Here is a 6000-nt window from a genome sequence, read left to right as displayed (position 1 = left end):
GATCGTTGTTAGCCGGTATTTATCTTTGGTTAAGAATAATTAGTGGGAACCAGTATGTATATATATATATATATAGAGAAAGTAGTTTTAATGTAACTATAAAATTAATATTTAAAAAAGGTATAAATGTACGTAAAATTAATCTTTTAAAAAATTTATAATTTCTTTTAAATAAATTTCTCTAAAAAATAATTTAAAAAATTTATTATTTACTTTTTATATTATAAAAAAATTATTAATTAATTTTTATATTTTAAAAAATATATTAAAATATCTTGACAAATTTAAAAATTTATTGACTAGTTTTTTTTATTAATGTAACAATTAAATATAATAAAATATTTTAAAATAACTTTGATATGAAAAAATTAATTAATAAAATTTTAGAAAACTTAAAATATTTATGATTAAAATTAGTAAATTTTTTTAAATGTTATATTTTAATATATTTTTTAAGAATTATAAATTAATTAATAAATTTTTTACGATAATTTTTTCAAATAATTTTCTTTACGGGGATTTTTTTAAAATAAAATAATAACTAAAAAATATTTTATTAACAAAAACTTTATAATATCATAAACGTGCTAGTACAATTTTGTCTTTTTCAAAAAGGAGGAGCCTAAATTTAGCATTTATTGTTGGGAATGGAAAATTGTTCTCCATGGAGTTTGTGCCCATAAAGCTTATAAATTTCCCCGTGTAGTTCTCCTCGAAATGGGAGAATAGAAAAGATGGAATCACAAGGTAGAGATCAAAGCTTTTCATCACCGCACATCTTCTCACTACTCCATGTTCCAGGAAACATGTTTACCCTTAGGAAAAAAAAGAAAAAAAAACTTTTTTATTGGATTTTATGTCTTTTAGCGGAATAAATTTATTATATTTATTAAAGATATTTTTTTAACAGCAGAAAATATATTTCAGAAATATAAAAAATTTAGCGATTAAACTGTAAAACAGTTGTGGGCAAAACTGGTCTCGGAAAAGAAAATTAGTTCTATAATAATTAATTTTTTAATTTCTTAATAAAATTTTATTCAATATGCACAAAAAATTTATTAATATTATGAATGATTTTAAATTATTGATATTAAGTCTTCTTAATATATGAAAAATCTCAAATTTGAAATCAAAAATAGTTAAAAAAAATAAATTTATTGATTTTTATAAAAAGTCGATACTCCTGTTCTTCTACGAATATAGTCTTATAGCTATTTTTACATTCGCTTCGTACTGTTTTATTATTAAATTGTTTTAATAACTGATAAAATTTATTTTTAAATATATATTAAATGTAAATATATTAGGAAATTAATACTGACAATTTTTTTAAAAGACATTGTCTATAAAATTTTAAATTTTTTTTTTATAATTATATTTGATGACTGCTGGATTTCTTCACCCCGGCCTAAAGGCCAGGCCCATGAAAACAGTCCATGATTCGAAGGCTTCAATATTCCTCTCGAGAGTCAGGTCTAGCCTGCTCAATCACAGGGCCGGACTCTGCCTAAATTCCTCAATCAAGTCGGCCCAAACCTCTCGGCCCAATAATCAGGCCCTCACCAGGCTCAACTTCAGCCCTACCATTCAACCCAGCCCAGAAAGAGGAAAATGACTAATCTGCCCCGCTGATGGATCATTCCGCATGCGTATCAGAGGAGAATTAATGGCCGTTACGCATGGAGCAGGCGCTTGACACATCCGTACATACAGAGCTGGGCGGCAGAAGACAGCTAGTATTGTGGCAGAGAGACAGATATATATATCACGGTAGAGGCCACGCAAGAGGGGGGTTTTTTCTCTCTTCTTCTTCCTTCTCCTTCCTGGACACCATTTTTATTCTTTCTGCAACTCTTGCCTGAATATACTACCCTGAGCCATAAAATCTGACTTGAGCGTCGGAGGGCCTCCACCGGGGCACTCCCTGTAGGCCCCTGACTATTTTTTCTTATTTTACAGGTCCTTTCACCAGGTAGAACATGGAGAGACCCATCAGAGAGCCCAGCAAGAAGGGACCCAGAAGAAAGCCAGATCTATCATGGACCAGGAAGAGGAAAGGATTTATCAATTGGCGCCGTCTGTGGGGACGAAGGGGACCTTTTCGTCACCGGAGTTCCTAAATCCACCCATTAAGATCCACATGGAGGTATGAAAGCTTATGCGAAAAAGAAAGCTGGAGATTTACAGTAACCCAGCTGAAAAGAAAGACCCAGCTGGTTTAAGAATATCTTGACAGTCTTTTAATCTTCATTTTCCTACCCTCGTTGTTTATTTTAACATTTATTGAATTTTATTACTACTAACTTTTTCTTTGAGATCTGACGAGGTGAAACTTCAGATCGAAATGTTTGTCTCTGAGTGTAGATTTTAATCTTTTCTATAAAAGGAAAAAAGAATGAGAAGTATATATATATTTGTTGAAGTTGTGAGGTCGGCTGTAAAATCCCAGGTTAGCAAGTTAAAGAGAAAATTAATAAATGAAAAATAGGCGAGGTCGGACTAACATTTCAGGTCGGATAAGGCGCAAGGTCGGAAGAGACACGATTCATAGCCAGCCAACTCGGTTGCAGAGCAACGCCCCTCAAGTATCAGAGCAACCTGGCGACAATAGGAAATAATCAAATATTAAGGGCAGGTCGCGTCCAGTCATGGGTGTCACCGGCGAGGCCCGAAGCCGTGCGTTGTAACAGCAGAGAAAGCTCGATCATCTCGAAGATGGGGAAGACAACTACGGGAGATCGCGGGGTCTCTTGCGACGCCTTTGACTTCGTATGCGCCGGCGGCGGAAAGGAAATCCGGTGAAGCACAAAGGTTGTCCTGTCATTGGCAATCCGGGCTGGCGACGCCAGCGGGTCGGCTATGCATGCACTTGGAGTGCAGCTGCTGCCTGAGATCGCTGAAGTTGAACGAGTCGCCGAAGTCCAGCGAGTCGTGCACGAGATTGTTAAGGTTGAGAGGGCTCTCCCGTGAATGAAGACCCGATGGCCATGCAGATCTGCATCTGCTCAGGAAGGAGGAAAGAGGTCGGAGGAAAAGCTCAGACAAGTTGATAGAGCAAATTTGAAAAGAACAACTTCAACAAATCAACAAGAAATTCCCAGTAAATATCACAAACTCGACTGGACAGTGAACTACATGAATAAATCAGCTCACGCTTAACAATCGACGGACTCAAGCTCGGGATGGAAATCGTGAAGTCGGATAGAGGTACGCCTGAGGTCGAAGTCATGTTCTAGGTCGATCCCGCATTCCTGGTCGGATGGCCAGACCGCCCTTAAAATTTGAATTAACAAGTTGGTTGGTCGGAATAGCAAGGCAGATAGGAGCTCGGCAAATCCGACGACCCCAACGATAGATTGCCCATTGAGGTCGGACCCGTGCTCGAGCTGAGATGTGATCGAGGTCAGAGCCGTGTTTGTGATCGGGCCCACATTTCAGGTTAGATAAAAATAATCGTCTGGTACCGGGAGCTCGGCTCCACTATCGCTACGGGTAGGAGGCCACCACTTGAAAGTCAATGCAAAAACAGAGTAAACTTGAAGCCACCAATCTATCATCTGAGGGAATACCCTTCCTCGCAATCTCAAATTGATCCAAAAATCGAACACCCAAATGGCTCAAATCCAAAGACCCAAAAGCATTATTGATTTTCTAGGAGAAGAAATAATCAGAATCATAACACCAGTATCAATCTGCATGTTCATTGTGGTGATTCTGGTCTCAATTCTCAACACAGACTCCTCGTCGGCATCAACAACAATAAACACCATAGCTACCATGGCTTACACTGAGACAACCTCGGACTCCTTCTGGGATAAGCTCGGAGGTACCCTTTTGAACTCTCTTGTGTTTGTGGCTGTTGTCACTGTTGTTACTTTCCTTCTGGTGCTTCTTTTTTACCTTAGATGCACTCAGTTCTTGAAAATATACATGGGTTTCTTACAATGGGCTAGGGCCTATAACAGCAAGACAAGTGTCCTCTGTTTGCCTTTTTGTTTGCCAATAATATATATACATTTGTAATAAAAAAAAAAGAAAGAAATGGAAGAAAACAGCCACCAGCCGGGCCCACCACCCTAACTTTTACATAGGGAGAGAGAGCAAGCAAGAGCAAACAACAATATATTATTACCTGACTACCATCTATCACAGTCAGAGAAACGGAGGGGAAACGAGCATAGGTCGTAACACTTTGCTATTGATTTGTGCTTCTGAGGGGTTGAATCCGGAGGCACAATACCTCCCAAATCTTAAGAATGCCCTCCATGATGAACTTGATCTTTTGAATAACTGGAAATCCACTGATCAGGCATCATGTGAGTGGATCGGTGAGAACCGCACTTCCAATTATGAACCCGCACTCACTTGGTCCTCGAGAGCCTGCACTCATCTGAAATGCTGCTCGCCACATTTTTGACAATCATGCCAATTGATGATTGAAATAAGGTACACATTACTTGACACGTGTCATTAGCATAATTACTGTTGGAAAAATTTATAAGCCCTTAATTGCTTATTTTAAATACTCATGATATATATATATATGTTCCAGTTACCCAAATCACACTTTGCTGTGTATATTTATTATTCTGCTTTAGAATTTCAAGAATGCCTTTAGTTATTGGCAATTATTTTAATTAAATATTAGTGAATATAAATGATTTCATGGATTATTAAAGGGCAGGTTTCGCATGTAAATAATAAGATTAAGTTTAATTAAAATAAAACTCTATGAGTTTAGATATCCTGATAATAGCTTGCATTTTATAGATCGAAAAGTCTTGAAGAAATTTACACAGGCAAAATATTGTTTATTGCATCTCTAAAACTGCATGGGTTAACGTTGCAAGAGTTAATACTTGCATTTGTTCATCTGAAGTATGAAACTAAGTGACACGTGCGGCATATTATTTATTGATGAATATTATTGAATTAACAACGAGTATCCTCGTTATACGTGCTGTGTGCAAGTTCTTATTTTGCAGAAAAATCTTGAATCTTTCAGAAAGACCCCTTGAAAAAAACAAGACCTCAATTAGGCACAAAGCCAGTTGAGATGACGAAGCGACAGTAAGGCCACTGAGCCCGAATCTTGTGCAAAACCTCAAGGAGGAGCAAAAAACAGCCGGCGGGGCCCCGAGGTCACCCCGGAACGGCCGGTGAGGATCTTAAAAGACCTCCCGGAGCATGAAGACCGGGATCCCCTAGAACTCCCGGGAAAACAAAGCAAAAATCAGCCGGCGAGGCCCCGAGGTCACCCCGGAATGGCCGGTGAGGATCTTAAAAGACCTCCTGGAGCATGAAGACCGGGATCCCCTAGAACTCCCGGGAAAACAAAGCAAAAATCAGCCGGCAGGGCCCCGAGGTCACCCCGGAATAAAAACGGCCGGCGAGGATCTTAAAAGACCTCCCAGAGAATGAAGACCGGGATCCCCTAGAACTCCCGGGAAAACAAAATAAAAACGGCCAGTGAGGATCTTAAAAGACCTCCCGGAGATTGAAGACCGGGATCCCCTAGAACTCCCGAGAAAACAAAATAAAAATGGCAGGTGAGGATCTTAAAAGACCTCCCGGAGAATGAAGACCAGGGTCCCCAAGATCTCCTGGCAAAGGAAGACCTCAATAAGGTCCTGACAAAAGGAGACCTCAATAAGGTCTTGACAAATGAAGACCTCACTGAGGTCCTAACAAAAGAAGACCTCACTGAGGTCCTAGCAAAAGAAGACCTCACTGAGGTCCTGGCAAAAGAAGACCTCAAAAAGGTCTTGACAAAAGAAGACCTCACTGAGGTCCCACCAAGAGAAGACCTCACTGAGGTCCTAGCAAAAGAAGACCTCAGAAGACCTCACTGAGGCAGAAGACCTCAATGAGGCAGAAGACCTCACTGAGGCGGAAGACCTCAATGAGGCAGAAGACCTCACTGAGGCAGAATACCTCACTGAGGCAGAAGACCTCAATGAGGCAGAAGACCTCACTGAGGCAGAAGACCTCAATGAG

This window comes from Manihot esculenta, chromosome 5 (genome assembly GCF_001659605.2).
Source record: "Manihot esculenta cultivar AM560-2 chromosome 5, M.esculenta_v8, whole genome shotgun sequence".
Classification (NCBI taxonomy): domain Eukaryota; kingdom Viridiplantae; phylum Streptophyta; class Magnoliopsida; order Malpighiales; family Euphorbiaceae; genus Manihot; species Manihot esculenta.
The sequence above is the reverse complement of the archived record's forward strand: the minus strand, read 5'-3'. Positions refer to the sequence as shown.